Source organism: Neomonachus schauinslandi, chromosome 1 (assembly GCF_002201575.2).
Source record: "Neomonachus schauinslandi chromosome 1, ASM220157v2, whole genome shotgun sequence".
Lineage (NCBI taxonomy): Eukaryota > Metazoa > Chordata > Mammalia > Carnivora > Phocidae > Neomonachus > Neomonachus schauinslandi.
In genome coordinates, this window is record NC_058403.1 from 49414737 (window position 1) to 49440733 (window position 25997).

A 25997-nucleotide genomic window follows, 5' to 3' on the forward strand; every position below is an offset into this window, starting at 1 on the left:
GAAATTCAAATTTCAAGGTCCATAAATACAATTTTATTGGAATACAGTCATATCCATCCATAATTTATTATCTCTGGCTACATTTGAGCTACAACAGCAAAGTTGAAGAGTTGTGACAGAGACTCTAGCCTGTGTAACCTAAAACATTTACTGTCTGTCTCTTTACAGAGAAAGTTTATGAACTTTGTTATTGTCCTTTGTTCCGTTGCCTTATCCAGTCAGCCCTTAGGTGAGTCAGCCCTCTGCTGCTGAGGCAAACCCTTAGATGACAGCCAGAAACTATCTCCTGATGTCACTCCAGAGTTGAGCAGCAAACCCCTTCTTTTTTAAAAGGCCATGGTGACACATCTCTGGTGTCTACCACAATGCTAATTTCAGCAGATCATATGCTAAATGAAAGCTATTCAAACAAGAAATTGTCACATTTAAAATATAATTCTTTTTGCAGTTGCTTCAACATATTATGTGAAAAGAGATGTTAGGACAGTAGGGGAAAAAAAAATTTCCCCCTGCAGTTTCAGCAAAGGTATATAAGCTTCTCATCAATTGTTTTATTTGTTTTTAAAGATTTTATTTTATATATTTGAGAGAGAGAATGAGAGAAAGAGTACAAGAGGGGTAGGGTCAGAGGGAGAAGCAGACTCCCCGCTGAGCAGGGAGCCCAATGCAGGACTCGATCCCGGGGCTCCGGGATCATGACCTGAGTGGGAGGCAGTCCCTTAACAAACTGAGCCACCCAGGCACCCTCATCAATTGTTTAATTATTACATGTGACCTTATTGAAAAGGAGGAGCACTATAGGACTTTTCAAATATCAAGTATTGTACTGTCATTATGTAGGAATTGGCCTTGTAATGTTTTCCTGAGCCCCAAGGAGTATCCAATTGTTCCAGTTTTCCCTCCCTGATTATTGTGCCCCTTGTTCCTTTAGCTACTTTCATGGATTCCATTCTAGAGCTTTTCCTATAATAGACTTTGCTTCTGTAATTATTTTCTCTGACAAATAAGATTCAGTTTTTTTTTTCCCCCCTTAATTTGCATTTTTGGTCTAATTGCAGTGCTTTTCATTTGTTCTTACAAAACACATGAGCTTGAAAGAGGGTTTTCACTGTTGCTTTAATGGTGACTAATACGTAGTCATCTAATAAGCACTGTCCATTTTAAGAATATTTTTTTTAAATTCCCCATTAGCCCATTTGCAAATTGGCCAAAATGACCACATCCAGTTCAAAGGAACAGTTTGAATTTCAAGTCCTAAGATTTTAAGATGTTAATTATACTGTAATTTTTATTCATAGGCCTTATCATAATTATGGATATATTTTATTTTATTTGGGCAGTTTATTGATTTATTGTGTTTCTTTTACTAGAGTATAAAGGCAACAGTCATACTGTCTTGCTTACCACAGTATACCTGGAAAATAATGGATATTCAAAAACTATGTGTTGAGTTGAAATAAGTTAGAGATACAAAGTTGGGAGTCATTTGCTCATTGATAATATTTGAAGCCTTAGAGTATATAAAATGACCTAGGATTATGCTTATTAGCTTGGATCAAATAATATAAGACAACAATAATAGGGGGAGAAAGATACAGAAGGAACTGACAGAGCAGAAAAGATCACAGAAAGGGAGTATTTTAAGAAATAAATGTTTGGGACGCCTGGGTGGCTCAGTCGGTTAAGCGACTGCCTTCGGCTCAGGTCATGATCCTGGAGTCCCGGGATCGAGTCCCGCATCGGGCTCCCTGCTCGGCAGGGAGTCTGCTTCTCCCTCTGACCCTCCTCCCTCTCATGCTCTCTGTCTCTCATTCTCTCGCTCTCAAATAAATAAATAAAATCTTAAAAAAAAAAAGAAAGAAATGTTTGTGTTAAATGCTACAGAGACTCAGAGTCACTTGGGAATCAATACACTCCTGATTAATATAATGATGTGAAAGTTATTGGTATTTTTAGTGAAATCTGATTCAGGAAAGTGATGGGAACAGAAGAACAATTAGAGTGGCTTCCAGTTGGAGTTGAAGGTGAGGAAATCATTGCAGAATTGATTATACTTCTAAGGTGTATGGTTGTAAATAGAGGAGCTGGGTAAGGAAGCTGTTGGGCTGGGGTGGGTGGGGGTAGGATGACTGGTTAAAAGCCACTTCTACTGTAGCTTGAATGTACCGATTAATGGCCTTTTACCTACTTAAACACATATATTTCACACAATCCAGCTAGTACATTTGAATAAGTTGTCAGCATCTGATTTCAAGTGAAAATAACCTTTTTATATCTCATAGGACCACCTATCAATACTTAAGAAATTTAATGGATATTTATGATGGAATTTCCCATAAAAATATGTTATCCTTCAACATTCCCTAGAAAGCACAAATAATTAAACAACTGAAAACATCCACTTCATTACTAGGTAGGCATTAATTTATACTTGTCCTGAAAAACTTTTTCTGTAAAGCTAATATCCACAGGGCATTTTAGAGCAGTACATAGTTCAAAAATGATTTTTTTTCCTACACTCTAAGAAGATGTAGAATTAATCGACTTTTCATTTTAATTAAAGAAACTATCTGAAAGAATAGGGGGAGTTTTTATTTATAAGGAAATCGTCTTGCTTTGTAGTAATATCTTAACAAAAGAGAAAGCAAAAATCATCTAATTGCTTCCCATTAACACAACGACCAAGTTTCAGATAAGCCTTTGAAAGAAAACATTATGTGACAGGTGTGTGCGCGCACACACACACATGCACACACACACACACAAAAAAACCTCAGCACAAATATTAGGAGTGAAGATTACTTCTAAATCAGGTAACATTAAGTTACCGGTAGTTCCCCAGTGTACATCTAGAATTGACATTTTGTTTTTTGAGAGGACACACCATGTGTCCTCAGGTTATGAGAGAATTAGAAAAGGAATCCCTCTGCAGTCTAAAAGTAATTTCTCATTACAATATGTAATGATCCCTTCTTATACTCCACTCCATTATTTATGGCTTGACTAAGTAAATTATTGTCTAAACTGGGCACATAGACAGTAAAAAGAAATAGTGTTAATTATCGTAGCAGAAAAATATGAATAACCTGGGATTTTTCCAAGCAATCATTTAAGTATGCTCACCGAAATTATTCATGCACCTCCAATATCACTCCTAATACATGAACTGTGACAAGTTAACTTCTCTACGGCTTAGTTTGTAAAACATTCATACCTCTTAGAGTTGTATTGATGATCAAGTCTGATAATTTATTTAAGGAATTTATTTAGCATAGTAAAAATTCCCTATATTCCCATATATTTGTATATATGTACATACACATGTATTTGTATCTAATCTATATTATTTTCTGTTATTATTTTACTATTTAAGTTGTAAATACTATAAGGGTAGTATTTTGTCTTAGTGCTGATACTCTAATATCATTCCTAAATTACTGGCAATTTTCTACCACTTTTCTTCTAAATTCTTCAAGATTATTAGGTATAACTCTACCTTTGAAACAAAAATTATTGATTTTTTTTATGATATGCCTTCTCTGAAAATTGGTAGCCATTAAAAAGAAAGGCACAGAAATGGCATAACAGGACAAAAGAAGGAATATGAAAGAAAACGGAAAATACCTTGAGAGAATGTTTGCCTATTACCCATTGTACACATTACTTATTTTAGATGAGATATTTGAGAAACATGTGTATTCATTCCACAAATGTGAAAGATGCTTACTATGGTGTAATGTTTGTGTTCACCAAAAATTCACATGTTGAAAACCTAATGTCCAATGGCATGGTAACAGGAGATAGGGCATCTATGTAGTGACTGGGTCATGAAGGAAAGCCACATGAACAGTATTAGTGCCCTTAAAAAGGAGACTCCGGAGAGCCAGCTTGCCCCTTCCACCATGTGGGGACACACTGAGAAGTCTACAACCTATAAAAGGACCCTCACCTGGCCATGCTGACACCCTGACCTCCCCCTTCCAGGTTCCGGAACTGTGAGAAATAAATGTCTGATGTTTGCATACCACCTCTACAGTATTTTCTTATAGCAGCCCAAAAGGACTAAGACAATGTTATAAATGCAAAGATAAAGAAGATGCAATTTTATTTCCAGATATTGATCCAAGACATAATTTTCCATTCTTCCTACATGTTACGTGACAAAAAGGGTTCCATTGTCAAGTAAATGTGAAAAGCCTTAAACACATATAGAGAAACTAAGGTTTGTTTGTTTGGTTTCTCCTATATAATTTCTCAGAATCATTAATGCTCACTGTTTATTATAAATCTTCAGAGTTGGAGATGGAGCATCTTTTTTCCAAATTTAGTTGACTAAAAAACATATTTGCTGGGGCGCCTGGGTGGCTCAGTTGTTAAATGTCTGCCTTCGGCTCAGGTCATGATCCCGGGGTCCTGGGATTGAGCCCCGCATCAAGCTCCCTCCTCGGCGGGAAGCCTGCTTCTCCCTCTCCCACTCCCCCTGCTTGTATTCCCTCTCTCACTGTCAAATAAATAAATAAATAAATAAATAAATAAAATCTTAAAAAAAGTATTTGCTAAAAATCCTCCTTAATGATTTGCTGTGTCCTAAGAACTCTTGCTATGGGATTACAGTTATTTGTCCAGACTCCAAATTTCTGATTGGGCTGAGGAAATCTGGATCACTGACATCCTGTTCTCTTCTTGGCTTTTGTAGATATGGAAAATCTAACTCCTTCAATTTCTTATTTTAACATTTGTTAAAATATTCAGTTTTATCTTTCCTTACTCTTAAATTATGACTGAAAATATCCAGTCACAATTGATATTATTTGTCAATGATATCTACAATTAGAAAAAGCACTCAATATATTGGCTATTGTGTCAGCTTCTAGAAAAGAAATGCAGGGATATATGGTATTTTCTTTTGCAGAGCTTATTTAACTCATCATAGGTCTAACCCTCAGAACATGAAATGCCCAAATAAAGCTTTTCAGAGGAACTATTTGTTTATGTCTTAGATTTTTATTGCTTGGCATTTTCCTAATCTCCCATGTTCTCTCTCATCCTGGAGGAAAGGCAAGGGGATGAGTGGATGAGAAACTATGCATTAGGACTCTACAATATCTCCAGGCCTGCTTTGCAAAGTTTCTACAGTATTAAAAGAGGAAAGAGCAAGTCTTCACTGGTAATTATTTAGTAAATAAAGACTTCCTTCCCAGGTATGAACTCTATTCATGGTGCTAAAATTGCTCCAATAGGACAATGAATCAGATTCTACTGAGTTGCTAAAGCATTAATATTAATTTCTGCCTATTCCAAGATTATTTTCATTAAAAAGGAGTCTAGCATTCCACAGAGTTCTGCTTCCTGGACTATAAAGCTATCCAACACTCCTCAAATTCTTAGCATCATGGGCTGCAGGAATGGATCACGTTCTGCCTAAGTGAAATGTCTGTGAGTATGGCTTCACACAGACAATTTCAACTGTTGGTTATTCTTCAGAAATGTTCAGATTTCCCCTGCTGCCTGCCCCCATTATCCCCATATTGTTTCAGGACCTCATACCTGATTCCATGGTATAGCTGGTCTTCCTGTCTCTGGACTTCCTCCCTTCAGATCCAATCTGTACATTGCAGTAAAGTTATAAGTAAATACCTAATCATGTAATTCTCCCACTTAACTAAGGTGGCTGTTATTTGCAGGGCAACTATTTATCAAAGCTCTGCTCATCTCTTATCTCTGCAGCTTCACTCAGGCTTTTATTTCCTTGCTGTTAGAAAACCTTTCTCCAAACCCAGTTAAAAAGTCTTTGTGTTCTTTTAGTCATTATTTATTCAGCCAAAAAAAATGAGTTCATATTATATACATTTATACATTTATACATTCAATGAATGTTCACTGAACACCTCTTTTATGCAAGGGACTTTTCAAAAACACTAGAGATAAAACACAGGGAACAAAGGGACAAAATCCTCTGGCTTCATAGAGTCAATAAGTGAAATATATAAGTGAAGTATATGATATAGTAGAAGTTAATAATACATTATGTAGATAATATGCAAGGAAAGGGACTAGAGAGTACCAGAAACTGTATAAAGGGTTGGCTTAATTTTAAGTAAATTGGTTAGGATAAGCCTCCCTGAGAAGCTAATATTTCGGCAAGTTCGTGCAGGTTGTGTGTGGAGAAGGGAGGGGGGGTGGGCATGGAGGTGAAACTAAATGTGGCACATCAGGGGAAAGCTTTTGCAATAGAGGGAAGAACCAACGCGGGTGGGAGGAGGCCTGGTGTGTTTGAAGAACAATAGGAAGATCAGTATCACTAGATAGAACAAACAAGGAGAGGGGCGCCTGGGTGGCTCAGTCTTTCAGCTTCTGCCTTTGGCTCAGGTCATGATCCCAGAGTCCTGGGATCAAGCCCCACGTTGGGCTCCCTGCTCGGTGGGAAGCCTGCTTCTCCCTCTCCCACTCCCCCTGCTTGTGTTCCCTCTCTCACTGTGTGTCTCTCTGTCAAATAAATAAAATCTTAAAAAAAAAAAAAAAGAACAAACAAGGATACTGATAGTAAATAAATAAGATCCACAAATTAAAGAGTATCCAAATGATGTATCACCCTGTAGGCCATTAAAGAACTTTGGCTTTTACTCTGAATGAGATTGAAAAGTACATCCAGGGGCGCCTGGGTGGCTCAGTTGTTAAGCGTCTGCCTTCGGCTCAGGTCATGATCCTAGGGTCCTGGGATCGAGCCCCGCATCGGGCTCCCTGCTCCTCGGGAAGCCTACTTCTCCCTCTCCCACTCCCCCTGCTTGTGCTCTCTCTCTCGCTGTGTCTCTCTCTGTCAAATAAATAAATAAAATCTTTAAAAAAAAAAAAAAAAAGAAAAGTACATCCAATGAGATGATACGCTACAGTATTTGAGCAGCAGTGAGAAGTTTTTTCCCCTATGTATTTCCCTTTCCTTTCAAGAACATTAATACTTTGGGTATGCATTAGCTGAAGGTGTCTATTTCTCTAGATTGGGTTTTTTGAAGGAAGAGATTCAAAGCTTGACACATAGTAGGGATTCCATAAAGAATTTACTGAATGACTCTATTAGTCAACATATTTTTATTAAGGGCGATTTAAGATTAAATTACTCAAAAGCATCAAGTGAAACTTTAATTGGATACCCAAAAATCAACTGGATGAGGACAAATTGTTGAAGCATTCTACTTAGTTCATTTAACTGCAACATTTCTCCCAGACAGCATATTCTGTTAGGATTAATCATAAAGTCCAAACCGGTTTGCATCGAATCAAGTACCTTTAAAATAGTTTGTTATGAAATCCAACGATATTTTTGGTTCCTAATTATTGTAACCTCATAAATTTGACCAAAACACATTATCTAATATTTTGACCTATAAACTTAATATTGCCATTTTAGAAATACTCGAGGGAGAATTCACAGTTAAACTAATTTATTTTTCACATGTCCTATTATAACTAACAGCTTATGAGTCAGTTGCTTGACAGAGGAAAAAATCTATTTGTAAGTCTGAACATTTTTCATTTTTATGTTTTAATTGAAAAATAAAAAGAAAAGAAATAAGAAGTATTCCTCCCTATGGATTGAATATAAGAAGTGTTTAAAATAACATTTAGTTATTACCTCGGGGGTGACCAGTTCTGAAGACATGTTCTAATCATTTTTTACTCACTGATATAGATGTTTGTGATACCTAACATTTGCACTTGGATTTCTCCCTTGGTTGAATCATATATTTAGCAATCAAATTTGTAGCAAGAGAATATATGCTATGTTCTCATTGAGCCTAATCAAATTCACAGTCAACACATGAGAATGAGAATGGTTAATGGCACTGAAAGTACAATAGTAAACAAAACAGACGTAATTCTCTGGCTTCATACAATTTATCTTCTAGTGAAGTGAGAAAGACTAACATAAAGGGAATATGTACCTTAATTATAGTATGTTAGTTTGTTAGTATGCTATTAATGATGGAATTTTAGTGAAGGTTGATCCGGGAATTATTTGCTCTCATAAGAATTGTTAAAGAGCTATAGCTTGAATTTTTATTTTATTTTTTAACATTTTATTTATTTGTTTTTTAATTTTATTATATTATGTTATGTTAATCACCGTACATCATTAGTTTTTGATGTAGTGTTCCATGATTCATTGTTTGCGTATAACACCCAGTGCTCCATGCAGACAGAACGTGCCCTCTTTAATACCCATCACCAGGCTAACCCATCCCCCCAACCCCCTCCCCTCTAGAACCCTCAGTTTGTTTCTCAGAGTCCATAGTCTCTCATGGTTCATCTCCCCCTCCGATTTCCCCCCCTTCATATAGCTTGGATTTTTAAAATGGCCCAGGTTCTTTCCTTAGCCTGGGTTCCCCTGAAAATAGCGTCTGAAGTAAAGGCTTCTCTGAACTAATCTATTAGAAGGTGTAAATTGTGGGAGCAGAAGGGAGAGAAAGGTAGGATGAATTAAGGAAGGAGAGAGAGACCTCATTTGGGGGTATACTGCTTAACTGGCTATTGTGTGATATCAAGAACAATAGATTTCTGCCTCTCATGAAATCATCTTCTAAGAGGCTATTTAAATGACTGTTCTTTGCACAGTCCCCGCAAAAGAAGAAAGAGGGAAGAATTAGTGCAGTGGCTTTCATATTCAACCGGCCAAAGTTTTGTCCCAGTGTTGTTCATGACTTGGTGTTAACAGGGAAGCTCCAGAACAGGAGACTAGAGGTTCACAGGATGAGTGTGAGACAAGGCTTTGTCAAGTGTATCTGCATGAGGACAGTGGTCTATGGACAATTAGTCACCAGAATAACTGAATCAATGCAGGTGAACCCAAGAAGTCCGAATTAGTGCTTAAGAGGTTTCTGTGATAGCCTTCAATCCTACTTTAACTAGAGCAGAAAAATTTTATGTATTTAAGTTTTCTGTGAGTTGTACCAAACAAAATTTAAAACTACTGATCTGTCTCAAGCCTCAATTATTTGCAGATGAAGAAACAGATCTAGAAGAGTAAACTGACCTGCCACCAGGTAGGTCAACAAATGTGAGGACTCAGTTCTCCTGAGGAGTTTACTGACAATGTTTCCTTCATAATGTCCCTGTTGCTTGAATAGGTTGCATGTCTTCCGTAAGACCCACAGATCTATGTATAAAAGAAGTATTAACACAAGTCTGATGCCTCAAAGATAACTGAAGTCTAAGATTCCATTTTGATTCATATGATTCCTAGTATAGGCACCATGCAAATAGGCATACTAAGGTTAGCTATAATTAAAATTTCCAGATTAAAAGGTTTTTATTGTGTGGGAAGAACAACACTGATCTTTTTTACCAAAACAAAGTATTTTCTGTTATTGCCAACTAGATAGGAGCTCTCCTTAGATTTTGTTTGCATGTCTCTTTTGGCCTTTAGTTAATAAAAAATAATATTTTTTTAAGTCACTTTATCCCTCCTACCAACTTAATAAGCACTTGTATACTGCTACTAAAATTTGGAAAGCACTGGATTTGGTAATATATGATACAAACTTAGGTCTCCTGGTCTCCACACAACTATTCAAACAACCTGTTTAAGTAGATTAAATCACATAGTTTCTCTAAAACTCATTCTTTTTATCTGTAAACTTGTAAAATGCCCTCAACAGAAGGTCCTTATGCAGATCTTACTAACTAAACTATGGAAAGCATTTGTAATGTGCGATTTGGGTATAAAGTTACAGTGATTACTTAGCCTGAATAATATTCCATACAATAAATGATGTTTTTGTTTTTTGTTAAATTGAGATAAAGTATTTAAACAAAAATAGTGAGATTAGACATCAGTTTCTGGATCAGTTATTGACTGAGATTTGACTTGTCCAAAATGTAATAAAGTCTGAATTTAAAATTTTAGAAATATATGAAAACATCATCTATGGTCCTGACTTTAAAGCCTCAAATATAATCTAGTTGTAAGGTTTTATGTTTTGGTAATCTCTCCAGAACTCTTTGATAGAATTAAACATTTTTAAATTAATATGTAATGTTTCATGTATAATTTTGAAAAAATCAGTCCAAGAAATTTAAATTTAAGTGTTAAAATTAGGGTACTTTCCATATTTAAGCTAAATCTTGAATCATTTTGACATTCAAGCCATTTCCAGTGGATTTTATAAGCCATCTCTCTCTCTCCATATACAAATTATATATATAATATTTATATATATATTATATATATTTATATATAATATGTATAAATATATATATTTATATATAATGTAAATTAATTATGACTATATATGTAAATTAATGATAACAGTCTCTCTATATATGTAAATTAATGATAACAATATCTATTCATAAATATCTGCAAATTGCTTGATATGAAAGTAAATATACTGACAATCAAAAAAAGATCATTTTTTTGCCAAATAAATTGTACCATGGGTCTGACTTTTATGTAAAATAATATTTTGCACATGTCTACTTCTTCATTACATAATTCAATGCCTGAATTATTTTTAGTCACATGAAAAACATGCAAGTACTTTCATCATCTCTGAAAACAGATGGGAAGAACTAATGTAAACTTGAATATCAATACATAAGTAGAGATTAGATGATACAAGGAGATGACCAACACCTTTGATATTAATAGAGGAATGTTCATACAAAGATTTCTGGAAGCCATTACTGTTCTGAAAGGAACCATGAAACTGAAGGATGGAACTGTCCAACATAGAATCACAATTTAATTGTCCTTGAATGATGTTGCTTAGTACTTAATCTCTGAGCCATAGTCTCCTCATTTATGAGATTAAATGAATCAGTAAATGTGAACAAGTTTCATAAACTGGATTATACTATGCAAATCTCAGAAGTATATTCAATAAAATTCACACTGCCAGCATACAAGGGAACACACATGTTATGATCAAAAGGAGGAATAGGTCCCCCAAACAAAACTCTAAAAGACAATGTGCATATGGAAAAGCAATAAAGAGTTACCAAAAGGAGAAAAAACAACTACTAAATGATTATAATCTTAAAGATCTGTTTTAAAAAGCACTGGATTTTATTATTTTTTAAGAATATATTCTGATATACAAAGTGAATATTTCTTTGCTAATAGTTAATCTGAATTTAAAAGTTCACCAGATTATACTCCCTTCCTACTGCCTTTTTATAGGTTTTGTACCTTGGTAGGCTACAAATTTTCACTTGTCATCTACCAATGAACTAGAGATATCAGAATAAAGTGATAGTTTTAAATCTAAACTCTTGACAGATAGACCAGACACCAAAACTTTCACATCTGGTTGGTGGGATAATATAGAGAGAACTGCTAGGGTAGTATCACAGAAATGGTATTTTGGCAATTTGGGAAAAGTTGCATAGTGAGTTTAAAACCTAATATATCTCTGAAACATTGTCACTTATTTGCCTACACATTACTAATTGGATAATATTTACTAAACATCCACTTTCTGAAAAATATTGTTAGACAGTAGAAATAGAGGTAAATATGAACAAAGCCTCTGCTTGATAGAATTTCTAACCTAGTACTAAGCATAGAAAAATAGACCCATGATCATAATATTAGGTGATAAGTGCCATAAGAGATTTATCATATAGGGTCATTTACAATAAATAAATAAATAAATAAATAGGATCTAAATAAATAAGATCTAAATAAATAGATAAATAGTACACTGTATTCATTATGCTTAAATTTTTCAGAACGGTCTTAACTATGTATATAAATAGTGCCCATAAGAGTATTTGATATTAAGATTATCTGTTGATTATCCTGCTACTTAGTTACCTGGTGAAGTCTGGTAAGTAATTGTACAGATATATATAATAATGTTAAAAATATTTGGGAAGAGTGAGGTGGGTTCAAGGAAAATAAACTAATGAGGTATAAAGATTAATTGTTCTCATTCCCATTTCTCTTCTACCCTACCACTCCATAACCAAGATGGATATTGGTGTGTATATGTGTGTGTTTGTGTTCGTACTACATAATATGTGGGTAAGGACTATTTTACCACCACTAAATTCATACATCTCTCTCAGCCCACTCTTTCCTCCTTGCCATTCTAAGTGATGATGGGCTCTGTCTGGTCATATCACTCCAGATGTGTTTTGCAGCCACCCTTTCTCATATTTTATGGGATTTGCTTTTTGTTTATCTTCTCTGTCTCTTCAAAAAAGTGTGGGAAATTTTGTTTAGAGGGTGAAATAGTAAATATTTTAGGCTTTGTGGGCCATAGGACATGTTGCAATAGTTTGCTGCAGTTATTCAACTCTGTCAAGGTGGCATGAGAACAACCATAGACTATGTGTAAATGAATTAGTTTAGCTGAATTACAATAAAATTTTATTTACAAAAACAGATGGTGGTCTGGATTTGGACCTTGGGTAGTAGTGGTCTGACTCTACCTTAAATGATACATTTCTTCTTCTATTGGGTTACTTTTAACTGCACTCAAATGTATTCTAATACTACCCATCATAAAGGTCAGTTTTTGATTAAAATGTCCACATAGCATTTGTCTAATATTTAAAATCTATAAATCAAGCTAAAAAAAGGATAAGCCTGTTAAAGAAATAACTTCCCTCTAATTTTGACAAATCTACTTCATAAACATCTTGAAGGCCAAATCTGAATTTAGAATTTTTGGCCTTCTTGAAGTTTCACTTCTGATATGATCATAGAGAGGACAAATGTCATTTCCACCTTCTTTCAATTCTCACTCCTTCCCTTTCTCCCTGAAGGACATAATTTATCTACTTCTCCTATTTATGAGTGTGATGTTTGCTCTCAGGAAGATCAAACTTGTATGAATCTCCTGAAAGTTCTGGAGCAGATCTGGGGCCATATAACTATAGAAATCCAGAGTCCCAGGTACCCAGATTGTGATTAAGGAAATATGGCATGATGCTTGGATGCCCACATCCTGTTGGCTACTTGGTCTCCTTACGCTGTAGGGAAAGGTGAGGCCAGAGAAGAGCCAAAGTCAGGCCTGCTAAAGCACAGGGTAGAACACAGAGACCTTCTTGCTAAGGTTTAGATACACATATAATTAGTTAAGATGAGGTCATACTATAGAAGCATGAGCCCCTAATCCAATAGAACTGGTATCTTTAAAAAGAGGGGAAATTGGGCACAGACATGCACACAAGGAGAAAGCCATGCAAAGATGAAGGAAGAGTTTGGGGTGATGATTCTAAAGGCCAAAACATGCCAAAGATTGCCAGAAAACTACCAGAAACTAGGTGAGAGTCATGGAACAAATTCTCTCTCATAGCCCTCAGAAGGAACTAACACTGCTGATACCTTGATCTTGGACTATTAGCTTCCAGAACTGTGAAGTAATAAGTGTGTTATTTCAACTACTCATTTTTTGGTACTTTGTCATGGTGGCCATAATAAACTAATGTATTTCCTTAAAGAGATTTCCTTGCCAAGTGTTTCTAAATGGTTACCTTCAATTTAATTTTAATCATTGTACTCTACTGTTTTCCTTGGTAATGCCACAAATTATAATTATGTCTTATATACCCATTTGTTAATATATGATCTATTACTGTACTATATTTGTACAGGATACATAGTTACACATTGTAATTGCATTTGAGCAGGGTCTGTCTGTTTAATCACCACTGCCTTAACAGCACATAGCACAATGATGGACATAGCACAGAATGTGCTCAATAAGTATTTTATGAAGAAAAGGAAGGGAGGGAGAAATGAACAAACAAAAGAAGAGAACAGGAAAAATATTAAAAAAAATCTAGTAATTCTTTTTGCCTTGGCAATATTTATGTATCATCATCCATTACTCCTTAGCTTTAATATACTATCCTATACCCCTGAAAGCAATTGCAGTGGGTGTTAATACTTCATTAAGTGAAGTACTGCATAAAAAACTATCTCAGAGACCTAGATAGAATTGGATTAAAGAATTCATCAAGTGGCCAGTTTAGGACCTTGAATATATATGCATTAACCAAATTGCCAAAATTTTACATAATTTTGAATTATATAAATATTAGTTAAGTCATTAGAGCTACACTCATTCATTTATTCATTCATTCATTTGTTTATTTATTCAAAAATATTTTTGAGGTCTTGGAATTATTTTAGATCTTGGGATATTCCAGTGGGAAAATAAAACAAAGGACCCTGGAATTTACATTCTAAGCAGGTTGGGGTAAGGAGACACGCAGTTAAAAAGGTAGACATAATGTATAGTAAATTATATAGTAATTTCAGTGTTGATAAGGCCTATGAAAAATAGAAAAAAATGTAGAACAGGATAGAGAGGATAAACAGTGCTGTTTGAGTTACAATTTGAAATGATGTGGTTTAGCATAGCAATCTTTTTAAGGACCTAATACCTGACTTAGTTATCATTTTTTTTCTGAGAGAAAAGCATTTCAGAAAGATAGAACAACCAAACGGAAGACCCTAACGTGGGAATATTTAGGCATATTTGAAAAGCAGCAAGGGAGTCAGTGTGGTTGAACAGAATGAATGAGCAGAATACTAAGAGGTGTGTTCAGAGAGGTAATAGGATTGGTGGAGAGAAGGCTGATCATATAGGGTCTTATAGCTTGCCAAGTACCTATATTTGACAATATAAAAAATATTTACTTGGAACACATTTGTGTTGGGGGAATCTTAAGGATAAATTAATCCAACTTTTCTACTTTATAAAGAAAACTGAGGTCAGAGATGTTAAGATACTCAAAGTGACATGGATAATTTGAACAATCACTGGATCCTATCTGATAGAACCATGCATCTTCCACTATTTAGTCAGTATGGTGCTTCTAGAACCGTGGTTCTCAAATGTGGTATGCATCAGAATCACCCATGGGGCTCATTAAAGTAGAATATTCAGCTCCACTCCCAGCATTTCTGATTCATTAAGTCTTCTTGATTTAGGTCTTGAGAATTTATATCTAACAAGTTCCCAGGTAATACTGATACTGATGGTCTGGAGACTTACGTTGCGAATCACTGTTCCAGACTCATGCTTTAGACATACTATGTCAGCAGTATAACAAGAATTATATATTTTGCTATCTTACCAAACTGCATTTAGTCATTTAGATCAATAATAATTTCATGGAAATGCTAAGAACTTCCTTGCATGCTTATTGTCAATATGATATATCTTCATTTTAGGATTGTTTTCCTAGAACTTGCAGCATCTCTTCATATTTTTCCACCTATATGGTCTCTTCATTATCCTTTCATTTTCCTAAATGCCTTTTCCAATTTCCTTTTAGAAGATTTTTTTTTTTTGGGGGGGGAGAATCAGACATTGGAACCAAAAATTAGGGAGAGAATGAAAAAGAATATGATTTGTGGAATATGTGGTGGTGGGCCCCAGATGAGTTTATTTTCTCCAGTCATTTTTTTTTTCTGTTTTATGATTTTAAATTCTCTTGAAAATACATCAGGATGGAAATGTCTAACATTTTTTTTTTCCTTCTACAGTAGAGTACATAACACACCTTGCCCTCTAGATTGGAGAATATTCAACAGTATATGGATTTTTATACCATTATGTAAAACTGTAGGAACTGAATATTAATAGATAAGATAGAAAGAAAAAAAAAAACAGTCCTGAGAATTATAACAGTGTCAAGTTAGAAAACAATTTCAAACCAATCTGGTAAAATTATTTTCTCAGGCTCTTAGCTGGTTTCCAATTTTCTTGGCCAGACATGGAGTACTCTTCCTTATTCCACACTGAAATTTAGGAAGCCAGAGGAATAAAATAATCCTAATGAATTAATTTTAGGAGTTGTCTAATGGATAGGTAATGAATTATTAAGTCTTAATATTTATACTTCCTATCCATTTTTAGAATCTGTAGCACTCTTTTCCTACACACCTCTCCTGTCTTTATTATCTTTTCCTTGGACATTTGCCATGTCTTCCCTATGACTTCCCTAAGTATTCCTTTCAGAAGTCCAACAATGTATATTGCTCTCAATTTATTTTTCAAAGCTGAATATGCTGTCAATTTATTATTTAATTAAAATCCTTAAGCAGCTCCCTAAGACATATCAGATAAAGTCCAAAATCATCAGGCAATGTGCTTGAAATCTGTCTACTTCTTCTGTTTCAGTCTTGCCTCTCTCTTTCAGACAAAAGTATTCAGTCTATCTGAACTAGTTCTGTATTCCTGAATACAGAACAACCATACATTGTTTTAATATGTCAGGCCCTGTGTACAGTAGTTACTCTTCCTCGGGTACCCTTCCTTTTTCTGTCTTCATGGTAAACTCTTATCCATTCTTTAGATGATACTGGCACATGTTGAAATGCTCCTTGTGCGACATTCTGTAGTTCAAAGCTAGTCACAATGTCGACTAAGACTTCAGAGGGCTACAGAAATAGATCTCAAAACTCTGGATGTAAGAAGCATCATGATTATGAAAGGAACTGTGATTCTGTTTCTAAAGAGAATACATTTCTAATATTCTAAGTGGTCACTAACTTTAATACAATTTCTTTGACACAAATACATGAATAATGGGGGTGAGGTTGGCAGAGAAACCACTGATGTTCAAAAGGTCATTTCAAAAGAAAGATTATATATCTTCTTCCATATTCAACCCGTTTTCATAACAAGTAAAATTCTGAATATAAATTGTCTCCTTTTAAACTATTCTATTTGTGGAATACTCAACAACTATTTTTGATGCAAAAAAAGCATCCTTTGTATAAAACCTGCTTTTCACTTCAACTTCTTTAAGAATATATATTGTGATTTTATAGGTTGAATTGCTCCTGATGAACTGCATTAGGATACTGAATCCTGAGTGTAGAAGATATTTCAGCTTCTTAGGCCATATTCTCATAGAAAGAGAAAGAGGTGCTATTAATAAAATCAATTCATAACATTTTCTTCCTAATATTCAAAAAGTTCAATATCGTCATAACCCCCATCTTTGAGATCTAGTCTGAAGATTTCCATTTTGTTTGTAATAATTGAGATGAGCTGTCTCAATCTTTTAATTTGGTGTGTGAATTATTCATTTTCAAAAATGCACAGACGTTCTTTTCTTCAGATATTCATATCAATAGTACAAGAGCTTCCCATGGGAGTATGTTTTGATCCAAACTAAATCAAGTAAGCTAAATGCCAGAGTGTTTCTGTAGGCTGTATACCCAATTTGCTTAGATAGATTTTGATTCTACTTCCAAAATCAAAGTCATAAATAGTTCCTAATGGAAAAATTCAGGTGATTAAGTCTTGTCAAATATTTAGCCAATAGGATGCTGATGAACTGCATGCTTCTAAAGAGTTGTTTAAACCAAAGATTAAAATTTGATTTTGCTGTGATAAGTAGAAATCTTACAAAATTCAATATTGAGACTACATCATCAATTTGAGCAATATTTAGTAGAAGTGATTTTGCATATCATTTTGAAAATAGATTAGAACAGAAATATACAGTCTCTCTTTGCATTTGCTGCTACTCAGCATTTCCTAAGCACCCACTATGGGCTAAGAGATGTATCAAAATGTATAATAAAATGAGCATCCACAGTTTTAGCTATATATGAATGGAGAATTCAGTAAGGTATATAACATTTAAGAAATGTTATTTATGTTAGTTTTTAAATATAATATCATTGCACTGATACTTATTTTTTAAAATATTTATCCACTGATAATTTGTGTGTGTGTGTTTTGTACCCTCTATTCAATTGTTGAATATATGTATGGGTCTGGAACTCAGGAAAAGGTAATATATGGAACTAAAGATGAGAATAAAGATAAAAGATATGCATTTAGGTATAGGCCAAGATACATAATTAAGAATAAATATAAACAAGCTTTTTGATGCATCAAATATTTATAATAGTTAAAGGCACAGGGGTAAATTTAACATGAAAGGTTAATGTACAGTAAGAGAAAGAAGCTAAAAAATGTCTCTGGTGAACACCAACACATAAAAGACCATGAGAGAGATAGGACCACACAAAGAAGATAAGATGGAGAATAGCCAGAAAAAGAGAACAGAAATCAAGTAGAGATTGTGTCAGCAAAGGAAGGATAAGAGACAACTTCAAAGTGGATGAAAGAGTCAACAATGGATCACACTAGGTCAAATAGAAAATTGGTTTGATATAGTTTCCATGGAATTTTTGCCTATGGCATATTGTTAACATGTAGGGTGGGAAAATGAATAATGGTATGTGAGTAGGTTTGGACTGGGAAAACAGACTCTTCATTCAAGAGTTGTGAGATAAGGTGGTAAGCTAAAGCCTAGTGTAGGGAAAGGTACGCTTTAACGGCTTCACTTGTTTTTTGTTTTTTTGTTTTGTTTTTGTTTTTGTTTTCTTTCAAAATGGAAGAAAATGAGCTTTTTTAAAATCTGAAGGAAAGATTCAGTAGTGAAGAATACTTGAAGAGAGTGAGTAACTGAAAAATCAAAGACCTTCAATTGTGCATTCAAGTGGAAACATTGATGGGGAAGCAAGAGGAATGATGCAAGGAAAGGCATAGATAAAGGAAATCTGTCAGTTGCTTCTGGCATAAGTATAAATAGTACTACTTGGATGACATATATATATATATATGTGTATATATATATTTTAAGATTTTATTGATTTATTGACAGAGAAAGACACAGCGAGAGAGGGAACACAAGCAGGGGGAGTGGGAGAGGGAGAAGCAGGCTTCCTGACGAGCAGGGAGCCCGATGCAGGGCTCAATCCCAGGACCATGGGATCATGACCTGAGCCGAAGGCAGATGCTTAACGACTGAGCCACCATGCACCCCTATATATATATATATTTTTTTTTTTCATAAATTAAGAGCAGGAGGAGAATTGGAGGGATAGGAGCCATTGTCAAGAATGAAAGCTAACCGAAGAAGAAACACATGAAATAGTGATAAAAGCTAAGCAAAGACTGGATACCATGAAATTTTACTGGTGATAATTTACATAGTTATGTGATTTTCTTTTTTGCCAGCCTGATAGTAATCACTCCATTAACTTTCATGTGTAGCTTTTTTTTTTTTTTTTTTTTACTATAGTTCTGTGAAGAGTAATACAACATGGACTCTGGTCTTCCAGCTGTCTTCCTATATTCATGTAGTGTCATCCACTGTGTCGTAGGTCCTAAATCCTCTAGGCTCCTTATGCTCTATCACCATAAACTACCTAAGTCTTTTTCAGGAGCTTATTAACTAGTTATCTATTGATACTATCATCACCAAGGATGATTTTGACTGAAATTCTTCAAGCTTTTACTATAATCCACACCAGCAACATATATATATATATATATATATAATTTATACTTATAGATGTGTGTATGTGAGATAGAAAAAGAGGTAGATGTTATCTATCAGTTTGAATACATTGATTTAATGTGATGAATAATTTAATGTAATTTAATGTAATTTTATTCAGTTAAACTTTAATACAGTGAAAAAAAGTTGTAAGGATTAATGTGTTTAATGTAATTTAATTTAGTTAAACTTTGATACAGTGAAAAAAATGTTTTTTCATTTTTTTTTTGGAGCAAGAATTAAGTGAGTTTAGCTTCAGGAATTGATTACATGGTGGTTTTTTTAGTGGGTAGGTAGAAATCAAATTAAAATATCAGGCCTCCTGATATACTAACAATATTCATTCATGCTTGAAATTTTCGAGTAACTCAGTTGTTCATTTCATTTCCAAAGATGACAAACCAATTTACTTGTCCACCTGAGTTTTATCCCTAGGTAAAATGTTTTGTATATAACCCATCTCAGACTATACATGGTACCAATAAATAGTACCTAACAACTCAGTTTTAATTCTTGGAATAATTTTTTATTCTTTTCCATTTCCCTTGACTCTCATACATAATTTGTCACTGTATAACTTTAAGGCATACAACACAATGGCTCGATTTACATATACTGTGAAATGATTACCACAATATATTCAGCTAACATCCATCTTCTCATATAGATACAATAAAAAGAAAAGAGGGCGCCTGGGTGGCTCAGATGGTTAAGCGTCTGCCTTCGGCTCAGGTCATGATCTCAGGGTCCTGGGATCAAGTCCTGCATCAGGCTCCCTGCTCCTTGGGAGCCTGCTTCTCCCTCTGCCTCTCTCTCTGTCTCTCATGAATAAATAAATAAAATCTTAAAAAAAAAAAAGAAAAGAGAGAAAAAAAAGAAAAAGGAAAAAGAAAAAGAGAAAAAAATCTTCCTATGATGGGAACTCATAGGATTTACTTTCATAAAAACTTTCTCATATATTATAGAGCAATGTTAGTTATAGTCATCATGTTGTACATTCATCCCTAGTACTTATTTATCTTATAAGAGGTTTTCCCTTTTTTTTTTTTAAGATTTATTTATTTATTTATTTGACAGAGAGAAGAGACAGCGAGAGAGGGACACAAGCAGGGGGAGTGGGAGAGGCAGAAGCAGGCTTCCTACTGAAAACAGAGCCCGATGCGAGGCTTGATCCCAGGACCCTGGGATCCTGACCTGAGCCGAAGGCAGATGCCCAACGACTGAGCCACCCAGGCGCCCCAAGGTTTTCCCTTTTGATCACCTTTCTCCAATTTTCCTCATCCTTCTCCATGTCTCTGGTAATCACAAATCTGACCTCTTTTTCTATGAGTTTGCCTGTATCTTTTTGGATTTCACATATAAATGAGATCATACAGTATTGGTCTTTTTTATCTATTAATCCATTCAATGGACACTTAGGTTTTTCCCATGTCTTGGCTATTGTAAATAATGATGCTATGAACATGGAGATACAGGCATCTTTTTGAGTTACTGTTTTCACTTTCATTAGTTATATTCCTGGAAGTAGAATTGCTGGATCTTATAGTAGTTTATTTTTAAGGGTCCTCTATTTTTTGAGGATCCTCCATACTGTTCTCCATAGTGGCTGTACCAATTTACCATCCTATCAACAGTACACAGGTTTCTCCTTTCTCCACGTTTTTGCCAGCATTTGTTACCTCTTATCTTCTTGATGATAAACCATTCTAACAGGCGTGAGGTAGTATTTCATTGTGCTTTTAATTTGCATTTCTCTAATGACTAGTGATACCAAGCATCTTTTCATGTACTCCTTTCATTTTCATATATCTTCTTTGGAGAAATATCTATTCAGGTCCTTTGCCCATTCTTAAATTGGGTTATTTGTTTTTGCTATTGAGTTGTAGGAGTTCTTTTTAACAGTTTCAGACAGTGCTGTCTTTCTAATTTGAATATGAATAACCTCATACTTAAACTCCTATAAAAACTTCCTAAGTTATTTCCTTATAAGCAGTACATCTAACTACCCCCATTCTGTCTCTTATATATAACCATCAGATTAGGTAGTACAAAATGCTTGTTCAAACATAACATACTCCCATTTAGAAGCCTTCCTTTACTACCCCAGGAAATCAGAATTTGAAATCTCAAAGTTACCTTAAAAATTAGACTGTCCGATATGTAGATGGGGGAAATTAGGCCTACAGAGAGGAAATTACATTACTATTATATACCAAGAACTCTTTTAGGTAGTATCAGTAAGTATTGAGAAAAAGAGATGAAGTCCTTAACCTTACAGAGCTTATGCAAAAGAAAGTGACAAACATTAAAACTATATAATTAGATAATATACCAACAAGTTTTGATTAGTGCTATGAAGAAAATTAAATCTGGGCCAAAAGAGAGGATATGATGTGTGTATTAGGGTGCAGGTTATTTTAGAAATTGTAGTCAGGGATGACCTGTCAGGAGAGGTTTGCTTCATTTGAGTGAACATGAATGGAGTAAGGGAGTGACCCTGCAAATATCTGTGGATATTTGGGGAATGAGCTTTTCTGCTACAAGAAAATAAAGTATAAGATCCTGAAACAGGGGCAAATTTGCTTGTTTGAAAAATAGCCAAATGGTCAGTATGGCTAGAGTGGATGAAGCTTGGGGGTAAGGAGTTGGAGAGAAATAAATTATGTCAGAAAAAGTACTTGGGGGAGATCATACAGGTAAGCCACAGTGAGAAGTTACTTTTATTGGGATGCTACTGAAAGATTTTAAGTGTGTGTGTGTGGGGGGGGGGACATAATCAGACTCTTTTTTTTTTTTTTAAATAGTATGACAGACTATGGCAGGCAAGAATGGAAGTCTAGATAAAAGTATATTGTGGTATTGGTTGTGCTGAGGAGTAGTTAGATTCAGTTACTATTTTACAGGTGGAACAGATTCGCTATTAGAATGTATATAGAATATGATAGAAAAAGACAAATCAAGAGGGAATCCAAGGTTTAGAGACTTAAAATTGGGTAAATGAGCATGAGGAAACTACAGAAGGAACAGGTGTGTGGGTATAATTTAATTTTATTTTGGACAGGGTTGAGTAAAACACCCATCAGCCAGCTGAGTGGTGACTGGCTTATCTGAGTGGAATGAAATTTTGGAGCTCTCAGCATGTAAGATGTTATAGCAAAACTGCTGGTTGCCTATATGATAACCATTTATAATTCTATCTTACTAATAGAATCCCATTATTACCAGGAGTAATAATAATAATAATTTCTAACCTTTTTTTGCAGATTGGGGTTTTCTGTGAGATGTTCCCATAAGTTGTTAAGTGAGGCTTCCGGGAAGACCCATCCAGAGGCCTAATTTAGCCAGGATACTTCTGTTTGGTGCTTTTTTCTCCCACATATCTTGTCCTCTACTGAACACGAGGAGATCCAGCAGCCTAATTGTGACTGTGAGGATGGACAAAAACACTGCTATTGGAGGCTGGGTCACAAATAAGTGTGAAACTCCCATGCTTTCCCTGAACTGGCCCTTTTGGATTTTTGTGGTGAATTTTTGTTTGTAAGAAGTCAAATCTAATTTGAACCAGACACAATAAGTTAAAAATCACATGGTTGCATGAGATCTCCAAGAGAGTAAATGCAAGTAAGAGCACAGAAAGCTGAGGATGAGCCTGAGGCAAACTAACATTAGCTGACTGAGAGGCAGGAACATTCTAGCCCTGGACACTGGAATGGAGCAGACAGGGAAGCACAAAGAAAATAAGTCTGAGAGTTGACCACTGGATTTAGAATTAGTGACATTGATCCCTGGGGACTCAGTGGAGTGGCAGAGAAGCAGAATTTTTGAAGATCAGGTACACAGTATATATGGAAAAATATGTATTGATATGTTTTAAAATCATTTTTTTAAAACCAACATATCATAAGCAGTAAGTAGTCTGAATGGGAATTTACTTTGAGGGACTTATTGCCCATTATACTACCCTCTATGCTGTCTTTATCTCACTCTATAAATACCTTGTTAACAATTTCTGATCTTAGTTTTGTTTGGTTTTGTCTTTGTCACAGTCTCAAGAAAACTGTGTCAGAGAAGAGATATGACAGTTAAAAAAAAAGATAAAAGATAAACAGGAAAAGGCAAAGTTGAAATCCTAGTATATATACCAATATCATTCTTCTTAAATTTCAAAATTAGAGAGTAGACATTTTCCATGACATTAAATGGTTTACTAAAACATACTTTTAATGGGCACATGGATTTTTAAAATGTCATCATATGGATGCACCAGAAATTACAATTACCTTAAAATTAGAATATTTGCAAGAGAAGAAGTGAAGTGAAAGAATGAAGATGAAAGAGATTTGAAATATTGGCCATTCTAAGATCAACGTGTTATATAATACTCTGTCTAGAATTCCGCATGTCTTGTAACGCAGCTTATTGAGTTTAAAAAAGCTCTGAAACTATAGAGTTTTGCTAAAATTTCAAAAATTAGAGTAATTTTCCCTAGGTTCACATGGATTTTTTCCCCCTAGTTTAGTGGAATTTCACATAATGTACATGCTCATAGAAAAGTCAAATTGCCTCTTGTTCTGCCAAGGAATTTCAATACAATAGTTTTAGAATTCTACTCCTCATCTATGATAGAATTATCAGAGAAGTCAGAAAATTCATCATTTAGAAACAAAAATATCCAGGGAGTCCCATTCAGGTGAGAAAATAATGTTATGCAATCTGGGAATTATTTCCTATACACATAGGTCATCTCTGAAAATTAATCCTCATGGCTTTATCTTTCCCTAATCCTCTGTTCCATCATAAACGTCAACTCCTTCCTTATACCTTTTTCATTAACAAGTCAATGTTTTTCGCTCTATTTTCTAAACTGCTGTCTTAGCACAAAGTGGCACAAATTTTGGTGTATATTTTATTCTTTTATACTTTATTATTTTTTACTCATTCTATTTTTATTTTATTTTATTTTATTTTATTCTATTTTATTTTATTTTTATTATGTTCAGTTAGCCAAGATATTGGCTAATACTTTATCTTCAGATTTTTACACTTGTGTAAAAGCCATTGCTACCACACCAAATTTCCCTTGTTAAAGTACGGCAAGGTCTCATCATTATCCATCGATATACGCAACTAATGAATTGTTGAACACTACATCAAAAACTAATGATGTACTATATGTTGGCTAAATGAACATAATAATAAAAAAAGAAAATGAGATTTTATTGTTCATATAAGTGTTTTTATTTATTTTTTGTTTCTTTTTTAAGTATTGATAGAAAAAACTCAGGAAATAATAATTCATTGAGAATCTATAAATCACTCTTCCAAGTTAAAAAAAAAAAAAAAAGAATTAGCAGGGTACCTGGGTTGCTCAGTTGGTTAAGTGTCCGACTCTTGACTTCAGCTCAGGTCATGATCTCAGGGTTGTGAGATCAAGCCTTAAGTAAGGATGGAGCCCAGCATGGAGACTGCTTAAGATTCTCCCTCTCCTTTTGCCACTCCCCCCACTCTAAAAAAAAAAATTAGAAATTTCTCAAGGATTTTGTTTTTCAAACCTTCAATCACTATGAGAGAGAGAAACAGAGAAAGCAGAGACAGAGAAGAAAGAGAAAAAAAGATGGCAGGGGTTGACTTCATATTTTGCTAAATTTTTCCCATGGACTCTCTGATCATCATCATTATATAATTTGTTTTTCCAAGCTACCCCAACTCATGCCTAAATATGCCAGTGTATAATTCGGAATGCTAAACATTAAATCTTTGTCACTTTTTCTTAATAGCTTAGTAGCCGATAATATTATTTTGAAGTATAAGAATATCTGGTCTCGATTTCTCTATCATCAATTATATTAGTAGAATAATGTTCATTATTGGTTCTTTTTGACAGTTTACACTATTTTTTCTAGGTTCGATCTCCTCTCTATTAAGAATATCCTACTAAAAATATTGTTAAAATGTCTATACTACCCAAAGCAATCTACACGTTTAATGCAATTCCTTTCAAAATACCAAAAGCATTTTTCACAGAACTAGAACAAACAATCCTAAGATTTGTATGGAGCCACAAAAGACCATGAATAGCCAAAGCAACTTTTCCTTGAAAAAGGAAAGCAAAGCTGGAGGCATCACAATTCTGGACTTCAAGTTATATTACAAAGATGTAGTGATCAAGACGGTATGGTGCCGGCACAAAAATAGACACATAAATCAATAGAACAGAATAGAAAACCCAGAAATAAACTCACAGTTATATGGTCAATTAATCTTTGACAAAGCAGAAAAGAATATCCAATGGAAAAAAAGATAGTCTCTTCAACAGATGGTGTTGGGAAAACTGGACAGCAGCATGCAAAAAAATGAAACTGGATCACTTTCTTACATAATACACAAAAATGAACTCCAAATGGATTAAAGACCTAAATGTGAGACCTGAAAAAATAAAAATCCTAGGAGAGAACACAGGCAGTAACTTCTCTGACATCAGCTGTAGCAACTTCTTTCTAGATATGTCTCCTGAGGCAAGGGAAGCAAAAGCAAAAATAAACTATTGGAACTACATCAAACTAAATAGCTTCTGCACAGTGAAGGGAACATTCAACAAACTAAAAGGCAACCTACAGAATGGAAGAAGGTATTTGCAAATGATATATCCAATAAAGGGTTAGTATCCAAAATGT